The sequence below is a fragment of the Orcinus orca genome, chromosome 16 (genome assembly GCF_937001465.1).
Source record: "Orcinus orca chromosome 16, mOrcOrc1.1, whole genome shotgun sequence".
NCBI lineage: Eukaryota > Metazoa > Chordata > Mammalia > Artiodactyla > Delphinidae > Orcinus > Orcinus orca.
This window is the reverse complement of record NC_064574.1, coordinates 58,719,213-58,737,739: the sequence shown is the minus strand read 5'-3', so window position 1 is coordinate 58,737,739 and position 18,527 is coordinate 58,719,213. Positions and strand designations below refer to the sequence as shown.

The 18,527-nt window shown below is 51.5% G+C and overlaps 1 long non-coding RNA gene across 1 annotated transcript; it reads right to left on the bottom strand.

The window, feature by feature from the left end:
• Window positions 1–1,137: 1,137 nt before the first annotated feature.
• On the bottom strand, window positions 1,138–13,486 carry LOC125961520 (uncharacterized). Its single transcript, XR_007472317.1, has 3 exons — window positions 12,483–13,486; window positions 3,366–3,390; window positions 1,138–1,195 (listed from the first exon to the last, which is right to left on the bottom strand). It is a non-coding gene; the product is annotated as an uncharacterized LOC125961520 (long non-coding RNA).
• Window positions 13,487–18,527: the final 5,041 nt, after the last annotated feature.

The window sequence follows — 18,527 nt, the reverse complement described above, 5'->3', positions numbered from 1 at the left end:
ATCCCACATGCCGCCGGCCGCAGCCAAACAAAAACAAACAAACAAAGAAAAAACAAGTATTCACCAAATGCCTGCTATATGCCAGGCAGTGGGATGCAGGAGTAAACAAAAGAGACGAGGACTCTGAGTTTAGGAAATTTATAGCTTCGTGAAGGGTGAGGAGATAGAGGCCGTGTATGTGTACGGGTGATGTGTATGCAGGGGGCCAGGGAGCGGGTCTTTATCTGGAAAGGCTCTGTCAGCTGGCGATGTTTAGTCTGAGACCTGAAGGATGAGAAGGAACCAGTGATTCGAGGAAGGGCACTCCCGGCAGAGGGAACAACACACGCAAAGGCCCTGAGGTGGGAATGACCCTTGTGAGGGAGCAGAGAGGCCAGCATGGGTGGGTGACCTGAGTGGCGGGTAGTGTGCGGTGAGGTCAAGAGGTCGGCGGGGGCCTGATCAGGCAGAGACTCACGTTTTGTTCTAAATGCAACAGGCATTCTCTGGAGGGTTGAGAGAGACAGGGAAAGAGAGGTGTGCTCTGATTTCCATTGTTAGCAGATGCTGTCCGGGCAGAGGCGCAGGGAAATCAGCCAGGAGGCCTGCAGTAACCGGAGATGCCGAGGCTTGGGCAGGAGGTACGAGATGAGGGGAAGTGGCTGGTTTCAGCCCAACCCCTGTGGTCCGATAAGGGGTGACAGAGGAGTCAAGGATGATGGCCTGGTTTGGAGCTTGAGCAACCGGGTGACTGAGACAAGGACGATATGAGCAAGTCACCCAGCCAGGAACTGACTCTGCCCTTCCCCCTGTGACTCCCATCGCCTGCTCCCGGCCCCCGCCCGAAAAGCCTAGAGTGCTCACGGCTGCGTTCAAGCACCGCTGTGCTCCGACCTTCTGGCTTCTCCATCCTCATCCCCACCTCACGCTGCTCCACAAGGGGTTCTTCCCACTCTCTCCCCTGACACGCCACGCTCACGCTCGGTCCCACCTCCTCACCTTTGCTGTCTCCCTTCCTCCAGCCTGTTCCTCTTGCCTGAGGACTCTCCCTCCTCCTGGGACTGAGTGGAAGCCCCACCCCCTTCTACGGAGGCCTCTGAAGGGCTATCTGGGGCAGCAGCTCTAAAGCCAGTCCCTACTTGATTAGAATTCCCGCTTCACCACCTCCCAGCAGCGGATCCTGAGCAAGTTCCTTAATGGGATTCAGTTTCCTCATCTGCAAAATGGGTTGAAAATAAAAGTACCCACCACATGTGGGTAGGTGCAGGATTAACAAACGACCACTCACTCATCTGGCCACTCCAACATAAAGACGGTTAGTCAGTGTTATTTCCAGGTGGAACAGAAGAGGCGTGGGGAAGCAACTGCTCTTTGATACGTCCGTGCTCAGGCCTCTGTGCTCACTCAGGGAAGCACATATGGGTGTATGAAGAGGCTGGCGCCCACGAGGACTGTCCCATTCATGGCTGAGTCTCCAAAGCCTCACCGATGGATGCATGAATGACTGCATGGTCCCCTGCACTGAGGACTTACTACCCCTCTTTTACAGGAGGGGAAACTGAAGCCCAGGGCCATATGGCTGGATATGCCGATAGTGGATTTCTACACCAGTCATTCACTCCGGCCAGTTGGACCCGGGTGACCCCTGAGAAGGGGTCCCAAGATGCACCCACATTTCCTGAGGCAGCTGTGCCCTGGCCAGCCTAGGTAGTGTGTGACTTTCCTCGGGCTCTTACAGTTGGCTTCATGCCACAGATGCCACAGCCTGCGAGCTTGCAGCTGGCAGTGGGGACAGGTGTCCTGCCCTCATTAACATCCCCTCCACCCACTGCAGCCAGAGGAGTGAGAATAGGAGGCCACGAATCAGACCCAGGGAAGGTCTTGGTGCCCATCGCCACTGCCGCACAGTCTGCTGGAAACCAGACCAAGAGGTTTACAGGAATCGCGGCCTCTGAGCAGCACTGAATGCGAAAGCAAAACTCTCTCTCACACACACACACAGGCACATACATGTGTGTGCACATGCATATGTGCACACACACACACACCCCTCATACAGGTACATGCAGAGACGATCATAAGGCAGGCACGTGCAAGGCACACACACTCCTGTCCCTACAAACCACCACCCATCTAAGTGGTCGGCTCCCACCAGCCCCACCCACCAGGAAGCCCCCTCCAGCAATCACTGCTGCTCAGAAGTGGGGGACACGTGGGCTGGGGTCCTGGCTCGCCCTCTCAGCTGGCTTGGTGCCTGCCACAAAGGATTTACCCTCTCTGGACCTCAGTCTCCCTTGTTACTAAAGTTGAGATAATTATAATCATAACAAGAACCTTTGTCCTTGAGAGGGGTTGCATGGCCAGCCAAGCAGGCAGTAGGTACTCAGTAAAAGCTCATTAAAGGAATAAGAACGACATTTGTGGCAGACGAAGGCTGGCCATGTTTACAGGAGGAGCCCTGTGAATGCTCCAGTGACTGCAGGAGGCCAGAGGGCTCTCATCTCCCAGAAGAGGAAACAGACCCTGCGGGTCGTGGTGTCTTGTCCAAGTCACCAAGGTCAGCAGCGGAGCCCAATCTACTGACCCCAGCCTCACCTGTCTGCATGGGAGAAGGTCTAGGCACAAACCCACCGCGGCCCATCCAGTGCTGTCCCAGGGGAGGCTCCCCGGCCCGCCACGCTCCCCACAGGTCCTGAAGGGGTCCCCGGGCAGCTGGCATCAGGGGCCAGTGAGCAGGGGACCTGGCAGCTGCACGGTGGGAGCTGAGGCGAGGATAGAGAGGCCCAGAGAGGGAAGGGGACTTGCCCAGGGTTACCCAGCATATCAGTTTCCTAGGGCTGTGGTAACAAATGAACTTGACGGCTTAAAACAATAGAAATTTATTCGCTCACAGTTCTGGAGGCCAGAAGTCTCAAATCAAGGTGGCTGCATGATTCTAGTCTCTGCCGCCATCTTATTATGGCCCCCGCCCACCCCATTCCCCGCTCCCCACCCCCATGTCTATGTGTCTCAAACCTCCCTCTGCCCTTCTCTTATAAGGACACCTGGTGATGGATTTAGGGCCCACCCTACATCCAGGAGGGTCTCATCTCCAGATCCTTAATTACATTTGCAAAGACCTTCCTCCCTCCCCAAATAAGGTCACATTCACAGGTTCGGGGGTGTAGGACAGAGACCTATCTCTTTGGGGGACACTGTTTAACCCACTACACCCAGGAAGCCAGGGTTAGTACCAGGCAGAGCTCTCCCCACACCCCAGCCCTGATCTGGGCTATCATTACCAAGACCACAGGTGGGACAAGGGACAGATTCTGGAGGCTTCGAGCCTGGCTTGGAATCCTGACCTTACCTCTTATTTGCTGTGAGACCTCAGGCAAGTAAATTACCCTCTCTGTCCCTCCGTTTCTTCCCCTGTAAAATGAGGATAAGCTAGTCCATTATCCTTCTCATAATGGAAATGAAGTGAGTTGATAAACATAAAACCTCAGAGCAGTGCCTGCCTGGAACCTAGAGAGCTCTCAATAAATGTTTGATAACTAAATACATAAAACCGTGTCTGGCACACTGTGAATGCTCAGTAAATGCTAATTATCATCTGAGGGCGCCTGGTAAAAAGGATTCCTTACCAATCATCTCCTGGTTCCCCTCCTTACTCCCCTGCCCCCTGGAGAGAGACAGAGAGGGGCACAATAGTCCCATTTGTCAGATGGGACCACTGAGCCCTGGTGGTAGGGGGGCAGCCCAAATCTGGCATCCTGGCCCCACTGAGGGTACCATGTGCTGGCTCCCAGACTAGGTCTGACCCCTGACAACATCTTCAAAGCAAAACGAGAAAAGCAGAACAAGTTAGCAGGTGTTTCCTAGAGTTAAAGCTAACCACAGGGACAGTATCACAAAGACTAGTGGTTCCCAGAGGGTGATCCCCGGGCCAACGTCACCTGGGGACTTGTTAGGAATACACGTTCTCACTGATGCCTGAAGTTGGGGACCACTGGCCTAGGGCTGCAAAGCACAGGTGGAGAGCTGGCCCCCGTGGGCTAGAGTTACATATCTGCCACCTAAGAGCTCTGTGGCCTCAGGCACGTCCCTTCATGTCCCGCAGCATCCTCCTCCCAGATGGAAACGACGTGTCTGGCTCCTGGGGCTGCACCTCAGTGAGTTCAGACCTGGCACCGCTGATCACTGTAATTATTGCCTAGGACTAGCTTGCATTTGACATTATGAGCTTCCTTGTGTGCGTGCGTGTGTGCACGTGTGTGTGTGTGTGGGTGTGTGTATGCACACATGCACAGTGAACATTTTTCCTTTTAGGAAGGGATGAAAACAGTAGATATTAGTTGGTTTCTTCAAAACTCCATACTTTGTACATTTTTAAAAATTTTAATTAATTTATTTTTGGCTGCGTTGGGTCTTCATTGCTGTGCGCAGGCTTTCTCCAGTTGCGGTGAGTGGGGGCTACTCTTCGTTGCAGTGCACGGCTTTCTTATTGCAGTGGCTTCTCTTGTTGCAGAGCACGGGCTCTAGGTGCATGGGCTTCAGTAGTTGTGGCACATGGGCCCAGTAGTTGTGGCTCACGGGCTTAGTTGCTCCGTGGCGTGTGGGATCTTCCTGGACCAGGGCTCAAACCCATGTCCCCTGCATTGGCAGGTGGATTCTTAACCGCTGTGCCACCAGGGAAGTCTTAGAATTTTAATATTAAAATATTTGCACATTTCATTCTCACAAACGTCCCCACGAGGTCGCTTTTAACAGGCAAGAAAATCAGGGCACAGAGAAGTTAGGTAGCGGCCCACGGTCATACAGCAGGTCAGTGTGGAGCGATTCTGACCTCACACACCGGTTCCAGAGCCCACACTTGGCACCCCTCAGCTCTGTGGCCCTGGGGGACCAGAGACTCAGTGGGGAAATGAAGGAATAGAGAGAGGCAGTGGGGTCTGGAGGAGCCGGGCAGGACACAGCGAGAGCGGCCAAGGGTGGGGGCAGGTGGGCTGGGCAGAAAGCCCTGGGGGTCTCCGACAGCAAGGGGTGGGGGGACAGCGGGAGAGCGGGCCCTGCTGCAGAATCACCCCTGCCTGGGCCTCACTAAGCAAAGCAGGGCTTGTCTGGGCCCTTCCGGAAGGCAGTTATCAGTTATCAGCCGCCTTGAGCCGTGCACTCCCTTCACAGCAGTAATCCCACTTCTTGGAAACCCTCCTAAGGAAATTCCCCCCTTCCTCCTCCTGGGGCTAAGCTACTAAGAGGGTGGCTTTGTCTCTCAGCCCGGGGACCACACACATTTCCTGAGAAAGGCGAGGCTGCTGGGTGTAAGGCGCTCCCCTCCCCCCAGCACCTGGTGGGAAGGGTGGATGGGAAGGGTAATGTGGTGGGGTATGGAAGGCGGGGGGCTGAGGGGCCCTGTGGGTGGCCAAGGCCAGGCCGGGGTTCATTAACCTTTCTGAGTTCCTCTTGAGACCATTTTTGGGCTGAATTTTTTTCTGAATGTTATTTAATGCTGTTTAATTCCCTGTGCATGTGGCACCCAAAATCGATCGTGTGTGTGTGTGTGTGTGTGTGTGTGTGTGTGTGTGTGTGGTTTTTTTATCGAGGTATATACAACCTACATACAGTAAAGTGTACAGCTTTGTGAATTTTTACACCTACGTACACATCTGTAAACCGAGACCCAGATCAAGATTCGAGCCCTGGCTACTCCAAGCGTGGTCCTTAGACCAGCAGCATCCACCTCTCCAGGGAGCTCTTGGAAATGCAGAACTGCAGGCCCCACCAGTATCTCACGTGGGTCAGAATCTGCTTCCACTGAACAAGACCCCAGGGGATCAATCAGGTCCTGGGTCTGGAAGCAGGCTCAGCTGTGCTCTCTCACCAGGCCTCACTCTCTCACGACTGCTCAGAGAGCCTTTCCAACGGAGGGAAGGGAGTCACACAGCAGGTGACTAACGGGTCCAGGGCACCAGTTGCCCCAACCAGGCCTCTTGCCCTGGACATTGCTATTTTGGGTCTCTACTTACCCATCTGCAAATAGGCATAAATATCTCTTCCCAACCGCCTCCCACAGCCGTGGGAGCCCTTGTAACACGGGGCCTGTGCCCCACCGGGCACTTTCTCAGGCATGTCTGTGCACCGCCTCACTTAAGCCAACAAGCTTAGAAGACAGGAACTATTATTAATATCAACACCATATCGATACAAATATATCATCTCAATAACGGGCCATTTTACAGGGCAGAAAACCAAGGCTTGGGGAGGTTAGACAACTTTCCCGAGATCACTACAAAGCAGGGCAGCCAAGATTTGAACCCATTCTGTCTGAATCCAGAGGCCTGACTGATTTTAACCTGAGTCTCTCACACAGTAAGCAACATGGGACGTCCCGCCAGCAAGCTAGTTTGAGAAAGGAAGCTTTCTTCTCTTTCTTCCTTTGGGAAAAAAAAAAAAAAAAAAACCACAAGAATAATGCATGCACATGATGTAAACAAAAATTCAAAGCATCCAAAGGCTTCGCTGGAGAAAGTAGGCTTCCCTCCCACGCCATCCCCAGCCTCCCATGGCCCTCCCTGGAGGCAATCCCTGTGATCAATTTCTTGTGCCCCTTTTCAAAGATGCTCTGCGTGGACAGTACATGGAAATACATACTGTGTTTTCTCACTTATATTGTACAAATGGGGGCATGCTCTATATCCAGACCTGCTCCTTGCTTTTACTGCCCTGCACTTTGTCTTCCTATCAGCCCATAAAACCCGGGTTATGGTTTGGCTGTGCTGTAATTCACCTCGCTGCCTCCAGATTGCCCAGCACATGGGTCGTCTCCAGTCTTTTATGACCACAGCGTTGCTGTGCCCAGGCCCCTTGCACTCCCATTCTTTCGAGCTCCGATGAACCTTTCTGTAAGATGCCACCCAGAGGTGGAACGCCCAGCCCTGGGTGTGTGTGGTTTCAGGCTTGGCAGATACAAGGGACATTTCTTATCTGCCAGCCTTGGACCGGGCTCAAGTTGCCTGAAGCCTCTGGTGCCCAGATCCTGGGTGGGGGCTGATGGGAGGGGCCCAGGGTAGGGAACGTCAGTGCTTTCCAAGAAACTAAAAATGGAAGCAGAGAAAGGTGCTAGCAGCTCCTTGGGAGAGAGGGACCTGGCTGTGCAGCTACTTCTCCAGAGATAAGGGTCTGGAGCTTCCCTTTCCCTGAACATCTTGGGGGACAGCCTTGCCGCACACCCACCCCACTCACATCCTTCGAGGCCTCTCAGACCTGAGCTTTGCCTTGGACCAGGGCCTGGAAGGCAGCGGAATATTTTCTGTGTGTTCACTTCATCGACGGTCATACGGCAGCGACGTGCCAGGACGTGTTGGTGCTAACCTCCCTGGGCCAGGCAGAGCCCCTCTTTTACTTTCACAGCTATTTGTTGGGTGCTAGCTAGGCGCCGGTGTTTATTTCAAGTTCCAGTGACTGTGTAGACATTAGTTCACTTAATCCTTGAAAATATGCCGTGAGGTAGGTATGGTTATTATGCCCATCTTACAGATGAGGAAACAGAGGCCTGACAGGTTAAGAACCACATCAAGGTGACACAGCTAATGAGGAGCAGAGCCCATGTCCTCACCATTAAGCTGCAGGCAGTGGCTCTCACGAGTGGGTGAGCTCCAGCAGCCCCTGGGGGACTTGTTAAAACATGTTGTGCTGTCCACACCCCCCAAGTTCTTGACTCCATAGGTATGAGTTGGTCATCAAGGCCCTCAGACCAGGGATTCCTCACGAAAGGTCTCATGTGTGCCCACCCCCACCCCACGGTCTGTGGCCTTGACTTCACCAGTGTCCCCAACCCCAAATAAGGAGCCACTCAGGACACACCCACCAGAAGTTGCAAAATGAAAAAGAGACCGGACGTGGCGAGGGAGGGCGGAGCTGCTGCTTGCCGCTGGGGTGAAGGTGGTACAACGCTGCAGACATCTGCTTGGCAGCACTGACCGAGGCTGGACGCAACCCCGCAATCCCACCTCTGAGTCTCTGCGAGACTCAGAGAAATGCAGCTGCATGTTCACCAAAAGACAGACAAGAGTGCTCGGATCGGCGCTATTCATAACAGCCCAGTTGGGGACGTAGAACTCATCGATAACAGAGCAGATAAATAAACTGTGGTCTGTTCGTACAACAGAATATTATACAGCGATGAGGATGAACTAATGTAACCACACACATCAACAGAGTGAGGAAAACAGACCTAGCGTTCAGACAAAGAAGCCAGACACAAAAGAGGACGCCTGCGGGACTGCATTTACGAGGAACAGGGCAGGGACTCTGGTGACACAGTCTGATGGCCAGGGACCTGTTGGGGGAGGGGCATCGGCTGTGCAGCGCGGGTGGGAGCTGCCGGGAGCTGCCTGTCCTCTGTCTCAGTCTGGTGGCCACCACACAAGCGTGCACACAGGCGTGCGCACATGTAACATTCCATCAAAGCTCTGGGAACTCTGCCATTTACGTTTTCCCACAATAATTTATTTTACAATACAATAAAATTTATTTTAATTGTAGCAAAATACACATAAAACTTACCATCGTAACCATTTTTAAGCATCCAGTAGTGGTAAGTAGGTTCATATTGTTGATAGCCAATCTCCAGATCTCTTTCCCCCTCACGAAACGGAAACTCTACACCTAGGAAGAAACCACGCCCCGTCTCTCCACTCCCTGCAGTCCCTGGCAACCACCATTCCACTTTGTCTCGTGACTAACTACTCTAGGGACACATGTAAGTGGGATCATACAATAGCTGTCCTTTGTGACTGGCTTCTTTCACTGAGCGTAGTGACCTAGTGACCGTAAGGTTCACCCACGCTGTAAGATGTCAGAATTTCCTTCCTTTTTAAAGCTGAGTAATATTCCGTTGTATGGATACACCACATTTTGTTTATCCATTCCCCCGTGATGGACACTTGGGTTGTTTCCACCTTTTGGCCATTGTGAAGAATGCTGCTATGAACGCGACCGTGCAAATGCACAATTTTGTTTTACGATTTCACACCCACAAATGACGAGGCACGGAGGCTGGCAGGACAGAGGTTCTAAGGCAGAGTTCTGGAGTCAGACTGGGTTGGAGACCCAGCCCAGGCATTGTCAAACTGTGTGACCTTGGGTCAGACACTTTCCCTCTCTGACCTTCCATCCTTATGTCCTCATCTCTACGGGGTGAATAATGGAGAGCACTTAGCGTATCAGCTACTGTTACTATTCTCACTATCGTCACCCCCACAACACACACACACACACACACACACACACACACACACACACAGCCTCTGTACTCAGCTCCCAGACCCTAGAAAGGGTTTTGATCTCCCTAGATCAGTCATTCTCACAGAGTGGGGCAGGGGCCAGGAGAACCCCCTCGAGGAGCACCAAAACCACTGAAAATCCAAAGGCTGCCTTCTTTTCCTGAAGGCCAGGATCTACCTGTTTTTCAGTAGGGGTGGGGGGCGGGGGGCCATGGAGATGTGGAGGGAGGCTTCTTACAAAGAACGGAGTGAGTTATTGAAGGTCATTAAAAATGGGACAGTTTTGGGCTTCCCTGGTGGCGCAGTGGTTGAGAGTCCTCCTGTCGATGCAGGGGACACGGGAAGATCCCACATGCCGCGGAGCGGCTGGGCCCGTGAGCCATGGCTGCTGAGCCTGCGCATCCGGAGCCTGTGCTCCGCAACGGGAGAGGCCACAACAGTGAGAGGCCCACGTACCGGAAAAAAAAAAAAAAAGGGACAGTTTTAACTTTACTTTATTGCCCTCCAATCCTTTGTTACCACCAAGCTGATTTCTCTTCAGTTACAAGCTGCTCGCGGTTGTGTCCTGTGTCCCAAGGGCCCAGGGGTCCTCAAGCCCCTGAGATCTCGGCATCGTGCAGTTTCTGGGCAGAGGGTCCTTGCGCTCGGCAGCTGGGCCCCCTCACGCACACAGCTGTCTTAAACCAGAGGGTTTAGTCCTCGCATGTGGAGGTGTTTTAAGATCCACATTCCCAGCCCCATTTCTCTACAGCATCGGATGAGGGGCTGGGGTGGACCCCCAGAACCTGCATTTTAATAAAGCTGCAGGAGAGGCCACAGTCCACGCTTGGAACTACCCGGCTCCCCCCTCGTCCCGGCCTCCTCTGCCTCTGGGGGCCCGTGGGTACCGGGTCCTCTGTGCTCACCTGCCCCAGCACTATGGTTCTGGGCCAGGGCGAGAAGATTTTCTCTTCTAGAAAGTTTTAAAATAACAGCTCTATTGAGATACAACCCACAAACCATACACTTCGCCCATTTAAAGTGGTGTTTAGTGCATTCACAGAGCTGTGCAACCATCACCGCAATCAATTTCAGAACGTTCTCATCATCCCAGAAAGACACCCTGTACCCATTTACGGTCCCTCCCCACATCACCTCCCCCCAGTCCTAGGCAACCACTAGTCTACTTTCTGCCTCTATGGATTCATATTTAAACATTTCCTATAAATGGAATCATACAAAATGTGGTCTTTTGTGTCTGGCTTCCTTCAAATAGCATGTTCTCAAGTTTGATCCACGGTGTAGCATGTGTCAGCACTTCCTTATTTTTCTTTTTACATCTTTATTGGCATATAATTGCTTTACAATGCCGTGTCGGACTTCACTCATTTTTTATGTTATTTAATTTATTTTTTATATAGCAGGTTCCTATTAGTTATCCATTTTATACATATTAGTGTATAGATGTCAATCCCAATCTCCCAATTCATTCCACCCCCTACCCCCCACCACATCCAGAATTAGAGTCTGTCATACAGAATGAAGGAAGTCAGAAAGAGAAAAACAAATATCGTATATTAATGCATATATGTGGAACCTAGAAACAAGGTACTGATGAACCGGTTTGCAGGGCAGAAATAGAGGCACAGATAAAGAGACTTCATTCATTTTTATCGCCAAATGATATTCTGTCATACACCCAGGAGCTTTTTTTTTTTTTTTGATCGATGATTGATTATTTTGCGGGGGGGGGGGTGGTTCTTCCTTGCTGTGTGCAGGCTTTCTTTAGTTGCGGCGAGCAGGGGCTACACTTCGTTGTGGTGCGTGGGCTTCTTATTGCTGTGGCTTCTCTTGTTGCAGAGCTCGGGCTCTAGGTGTGCAGGCTTCAGTAGTTGCAGCACGTGGGCTCAGTAGTTGTGGCTCACGGGCTCTAGAGCGCAGGCTCAGTATTTGTGGCATACGGGCTTAGTTGCTCCGCGGCATGTGGGATCTTCTTGGACCAGGGATCGAACATCTGTCCCCTTCATTGGCAGGCGGATTCTTAACCACTGCACCACCAGGGAAGTCCCACCCAGGAGCTTTTATTTATTTATTTTTTTAATGTTTTTTGTTGTTGTTGTTTTGTTTTCTGGCCTCGAGGCATATGGGATCTTAGCTCCCTGACCAGGGATCGAACCCACGCCCCCTGCATTGGAAGGCAAAGGCTTAACCACTGGACCACCAGGGAAGTCCCCACCCAGGAACTTTTAAAACATACTGATGTGGCCGCCCCACCCCAGACTGATCCAATTAGTTGGAGGGGAGGGGACAGGACAGGATTTGTAAAGCTCCCTGGACAGACTAGGAGAATCCCTGCTGTCACTCCTTCAAAACTCCAAGCCATAAAAAAAAGATAAAATCTTGCCATCTGTGATGAGGTGGATGGACCTTGAGGGCACTATGCTAAGTGAAATAAGTCAGACGGAGAGAGACACATACCGCATGATTTCACTCACATGTGGAATGGAAAAAACAACAACAGAAACGCACACACAAAATAAATGAACACCTCCAACAAGAACAAACAATTTGATTCAGAGAACAGAGTGGTGGTTACCAGGGGGGTGGGCGGGGGATCGAAATGGGTAAAGAGAATCAACTGTGATGGATAGAAACTAAATTTTTGGTGTTGAGCACGCTACAGTGTATACAAAAGTAGAAACATAATGTTGTACACATGAAATATATGTTATAAACCAATGTTACCGCAATAAAAAATAAATTAAAAAAAACAAGATTCCAGGGCAGGTCTTATGAGCACCATTTCACAGACTAGGAAATTGGGGCTCAGAGAGGGGATTGTGTCACCAGCCCAGGGTCCTGCAGACAGAACTGCTGAAGTGGATCTGACTTCCTCCCTCCACTTGTTCAACATTAACGAGGTGCCAACTGTATGCCTGGCACCATGAGATTCAAATGATCCAATGACTGAGACATTCCTTCATGTTATTTAGTTATTTAGCCTGGCCTCTGTTTAACCACGAGTAGAATGAATGGAATGAGGATGGGAAGGCCGAGCGACTGCAAGGGCAGGTGATGGGTTCATCAGTGTTTTAAATCAAGTGGTGCTTCTCAGTCTTTGGGGAGTGCCCACCCCAGAGAGAATCTAATGGACACAATGGGAAATGCTTTTATGGTGACTACATTTTTGCCTATAATTATAGGGGATTCTCCATCCTTTGAAGCCCACTGGTAAGAACCTAACCATACACTGAATACCTTCTTCTCTGAGCACCTGTGATTTGCCAGGCGCTGGGGCTGCAGCCATGAGCTGGTCCACGTCCTTGCTCTCAAGGGGACTGGGATCTGGCACAGGGCAGCAAACAAATAAGGAGGCAGGACCGTCCAGCTGTGTGGAGGACAGAGAATGCAAGCAGGCTGGGAAAGGCTCCCCGGGCCTGGGAGGGCAGGGCAGACCTGTGACATTTTGCTGAGATCTGATGATAAGAAGGGCATTCCAGGCAGAGGGAACAGCCCGGCAAAGGCCCTGAGGTGAGAACAGGATTGGAATTCTGGGAACTGAAAGGGGGCCATACATAATGCGTAAGAAGGTGGGTAGGGGCCAGTGTCTGGCTCTTTTCTAGGCAAGAGGACGGGGCAGTGAACAGGCCAGACTTGGCCAAGTCCTCTTGGAGCTGGGGGTGGACAGAGCCAGCGCTTTCACAAAACACATCTCAACAGCCGGGAGGGTGAGGGCCGGGGCATGGTGTCTAGGCAGGGAGACGCGGAGGCCCGAGGTTGGGCAAACAAAGGCCCATTTGCAGGCAAAGTGTCACAGGAGGGACTTGCACAGACCTGAAGCTGGAATAGTGGTTGTTTCCCAAGCGGAGAATGAGACTAAAGGTGGTTTCAACAAAGTCCCGAGAGAAGGGGTCCCAGCTGCAGTCAAACCCACTGGCGTTTGCTAAAACTTCTAAACTGGGCAAAACCGGAGCGCCCAAATGTTTTCTCTGAGCCAGAACATTTTATATATGGAAATAAATGTAGACATTCTTTTGAGCACCCACAATGTGCCTGGCACTGGGCTGTAGGCTGATATAACTACTATTCATATCCTGGTTGTTATTTTCAGACAGCTTCCTGAGTCCTTTCAGCATATTTACCTGCATCTCCCATGGAGTGGGTTGAACAGTGCCTCTAAAAGGATATGTCCCTGTCCTAACCCCCAAAACCTGTGAAGACGACCTAATTTGGAAATAGGTTCTTCGCAGATGTAATTAAAATAAGGCTCTCAAGTTTGGGATTGACTGCTATATTTAAAAAGGATAACCAGCAAGTATAGCACAGGGAACTCTGCTCAATGTTATGTGGCAGCCTGATGGGAGGGGAGTTTGGGGGAGAATGGATACATGTATATATACGGCTGAGTCCCTTTGCTGTGCACCTGAAACTATCACAACATTGTTTTTATTTTTTACTTTTTTGTGGTACGCGGGCCTCTCACTGTTATGGCCTCTCCCGTTGCGGAGCACAGGCTCCGGACGCGCAGGCTCAGCGGCCATGGCTCACGGGCCCAGCCGCTCCATGGCACGTGGGATTTTCCTGGACCGGGGCACGAACCCATGTCTCCTGCATCGGCAGGCAGACTCTCAACCACTGCGCCACCAGGGAAGCCCTCACAACATTGTTAATTGGCTATACTCCAACATAAACTAAACAGTTTAAAAAAACACATAAAATAAGGCTCTCAAGATGAGCTAATCCTGGACTAGGGTGAGCCCTAACTCCAGAGACAAGAAGGCCATGTGAAGATGCAGGCAGAGCTTGGAGTGACATATATACAATCCGAGGAACACCAAAGCCTTCTGGTGGCCTCCAGAAGCAGGGAAAGAGGCCTGGGGATTCTCCCCCAGAGCCTCCAGGAGAAACCAGCCCTGTGGACACCTTTTTTCAGACTTCTGGCCTCCAGAACTGTGGGAGAAGACATTTCTGTAGTTTGAAGCCACCCAGTCTGTGGTCACTTGTTACAGCAGCCCGAGGAAACTAACACAACATATATAATTTATTACGGGGTTCACATACACAGGGGTTTGTGCTGACCTTTTACACTGATATGGGAACGGAGGTCAAAAACTTTGGGGGAGGGCTTCCCTGGTGGTGCAGTGGTTGAGAATCTGCCTGCCAATGTAGGGGACACGGGTTCGAGCCCTGGTCTGGGAAGACCCCACATGCCACAGAGCAACTAGGCCCATGAGCCACAACTACTGAGCCTGCGCGTCTGGAGCTCGTGCTCTGCAACAAGAGGGGCCGCAACAGTGAGAAGCCCACGCACCACCACGAAGAGTAGTCCTCGCTCGCCGCAACTAGAGAAAGCCCTCGCACAGAAACAAAGCCCCAACACAGCCAAAAATAAATAAATAAATAAAAATTAAAAAAAACCAACAACTTCGGGGGACCCCTCGCTTAGCCTGCCTGATTTCGAACCTCCCCCTCACGTTGTAACCTTGGACAAGTTCTTTGGTTTATCTGGCTTCAGTTGCCTCATCTGTCCAAAGAGATTAACCAATGGGTTAAATGAAATTCTGATATGAGGCTCATGTGGTGTGGACATGTAGTGGATCTCCATCACCAGCTGCTGGGAGTTCTGTTGTCAGGGCTGCTGCCTTAGAGTCAGCGGTGGCTTCCGCTTCGGCAAGCCCTGTCTGGCCCCACGATCCCCCTCCCTTCAGGTAAGGGGCAGGAGTAGGTTTCCGGGTCATGGGGTAAAGCCTCCAGGTGGGATTCCACAGAGGGAACACTGTTCCCTGGAAAATTCTGGGCCAGGTTTTCAGTCCAGCAATGGAGGCCTCCCAAGAAGAGGTCAGGGGGGTGATTTATGATCTGAGAAAGCCCAAGCAGGGTGACCTCTCTGCTGGGCTCAGAAGGAACAGTCCCTGTGGCCAGGATACTTCTGGGGGCCCACTGAAATGTTCTGAGTGCTTTTAACATAGGAGGGAAAAACAGATGTGGTAATAATGAATATGTAATAATGACTCCAGCCTAGATTATAGTCACTTCATACAATGTGGCCATAAAATACAGCTTTATTTTTCCTTTTTTTTATGGAGGAGGTATTCATGGAAGCATCCCTGGACCAATGACCCCGGAGAGGGATTGAAGCTGAGGGACAAGAGGGCTTGGCCGGCCCAAGTAAGGAGTTTCAGAACCCAGACCAGCAAGGAAGCAGAGAGGCCTGATCTGGAAAGCGGTGCCGGCCATGCCCATACTCCCTGCCCTACTGGTCATCAGGCCACCATTGCGGGAGGGCCGCTGCTCCTGGAACAGCAAACCAAGTGCTCGCTGACCAGGTGCTGTGCCCAGGCTACATGGGGAAAATAATATTTAATCCTTCCCATGACCCTGTGCGGGAGGACTGTTATTCCCATTGGGCAGATGGAGAAACTGAGGCCAAGAGAGTCCCTGCACATAATGCAGGGCCTCAATAAATGTCTGCTGAGTGTGAACTGGATGCATAGAAGGTCCTGCGCCCAAACTATCACCACTGGTAAGGGTAGAGCTAGGATTTGAAACCAAGCATCCCTGCTCCAGACCCTCAGCTATAACCACCACCTTCTACGGCCTTGCAGTACACATGCCAGCCCTGCTCTGGTGGTATTTCTAATCCTGTACGGTTGACCTTACCAGCCCTGTTTCCAGGTGAGGAAACAGAGGTTCAGAGGGCTGAACACGCCTGTCCAATTTCCACTTGACTCCGTAAGTGGCTTCCTTTCCCTCCCTCTGCAGTGTCCTTTGATCCAAAAGCCGGGGAGGGGCAAGCGGCAGTGCCTATCCAGGCTGCAGAGCGTTGGTGTTTATCTGACGCCCTACCCGACCACAGCAGGCTGACCCTTGCCCATTATCCCAGCAGGAAAACAAGGGAGGGATTCCTGCCAGCCCTGGGGGCAGGGGCAGGGCTGGCTGCTGCCCACCCCTGTTGTCTTGATAGCCAAAGGGCCACCATCTGAATTTCAGGGACAGGCCTTCCTGGGCTGTGGGGCAAGAGAGAAGGGTCTGGGCAGGGGAGGCTCCCCCAGGGGAATGAAAAGCACTTCAGACCCAAGTTCCCCCAGTTGGCTCTCACCTTGGATAAATCAGTTCGTCCCTCTGATCCACCTGTGAAATGGGGCCTTCCAAGAGGGGCTTCAGGGATGAGACAGCCAGCGTGGGCCAGCTCGGCTTCCTCACCTTTAAACTGGGGATAAGGACGCCGACCCTGAGGGCTTCTCCTGGAGCGCAGATGTGGGAGGTGCCCAGCACAGCCGCCCTCATCAGATGATGCATGTAGGCTCCTGCATTTTTTTTTTTAAAAAATAATTAATTAATTTTTTAATGGCTGCGTTGGGTCTTCGTTGCTGCGAGCAGGCTTTCTCTAGTTGTGGCGAGCGGGGGCTACCCTTCTTTACGGTGTGCGGGCTTCTCATTGTGGTGGCTTCTCTTGTTGCGGAGCACAGGCTCTAGGTGCACGGGCTCAGTAGTTGTGGCACGTGGGCTCAGAAGTTGTGGCTCGCGGGCTTCAGAGCACAGGCTCAGTAGTTGTGGCGCATGGGCTTAGTTGCTCCGTGGCATGTGGGATCTTCCTGGACCAGGGCTCGAACCCGTGTCCCCTGCATTGGCAGGCGGATTCTTAACCACTGAGCCACCAGAGAAGCCCAGACTCCTGCTTTTTAACAGATGTCATGGAGGTTCTGACCCAAAGGATCTGGGGACAGCTATAAATAGTTCTCAAAGCACCTTTTTCTCTGGTCTTATTAGCTTTTTGTTGTTGTTTTTTAAACCACAAAACTACTACTATGTGTGCTGGATCATGTCACTCAGGACAAGGCAGCTGTGCTGAAGGGCCCATCGTCTCCCTTACTTTTTTTTTTTTTTTTTTTTTTTTTTGCGGTATGCGGTCCTCTCACTGTTGTGGCCTCTCCCGTTGCGGAACACAGGCTCCGGACACGCAGGCTCAGCAGCCATGGCTCACGGGCCCAGCCACTCCGCGGCATGTGGGATCTTCCCGGACCGGGGCACGAACCCGTGTCCCCTGCATCGGCAGGCGGACTCTCAACCACTGCGCCACCAGGGAAGCCCCATCATCTCCCTTCCTTTAATCCGATCTTTGGGGAAAAACAGGGGTAACAGTTCCGTGTTATACAAGTTTCACACTTTTCTCTCTTCTCAGACAAACATATTTGGACATAATTTGGGTTCCCTTCTTCTAGGTTTTTTTTTTTTTTGGCCACGCTTGTGGGATTTTAGTTCCCCTACCAGAAATCAAACCTGGGCCCTCAGCAGTGATCACACAGAGCCCTAACTGCTGGACCGCCAAGGAATTCCCTAGTTTTTTTTTAAATTGAGGTATAGTTGATGTACCGTATTATATGTTACAGATGCACAACATAGTGATTCACAACTTTTAAAAGGTATGCTCTATTTATAGTTATTATAGATTATTGGCTATATTCCCCGTGGTGTACAGCATTTCCTTGTAGCTTGTTTTATACATAATAGTTTGTACCTCTTACTCCCCTACCCCGATGTTGCCCCTCCCCCCTTTCCTCGCCCCACTGGTAACCGCTAGTTTGTCATCTACATCTGTGCGTCTGCTTCTTTTTTGTCATAGTCACTAGTTTGTTGTATATTTTAGGTTCCGCATGTAAGTGAGATCATAGAGTGTTTGTCTCTCTCTGTCTGACTTATTTCACTTAGCATAATGCGCTCCAAGTCCATCCTTGCTGCTGTAAATTGAAATATTTCATTCTTTTTTATGGCTGATATTTTAAAAATTTTATTTAAAAAAAACATTCATGTTTTCTGCATTCTTGTTTTGACAGCCCCTAGTGTCGACACACAGAGCATGGAGGAGGGGGCTTTGGGGAAACGCAGGCCCGCCTGGAGGGAGTCCCAGCGGAGGCACCGAAGCCTCGGAGGTGATCTGGGGACCGGGCGGCCCAGCAGGGGTACCTGGGCTTCCTGCAGTCCTCCCCAGGGAGCAGCTCACGTGCCGCCTCCCCTGCCCGGGTGGGTGAGGGCCCACGACTAGCTGCACAGCCCGGCCAACCGCAGACCAGGCGGGAAAGTGAAAATAAACGCTGGCTGGCATCCGAGTTTCTGTTTCCTGTCACACAAATGCCTTATCGTCCCCTGGGCCGTGTGTGCAGTGGGGTCACCTGGGCTGCTTTTGATTTTCTTAAGGAATAACATTTACATAACGAGTGTAGGAACCATATCAAAAAATTGTCAGTGCCCAGCTCGACAATTTTATACATTCGCCACTCAAATCAAAATCAAGGTCATGCCCAG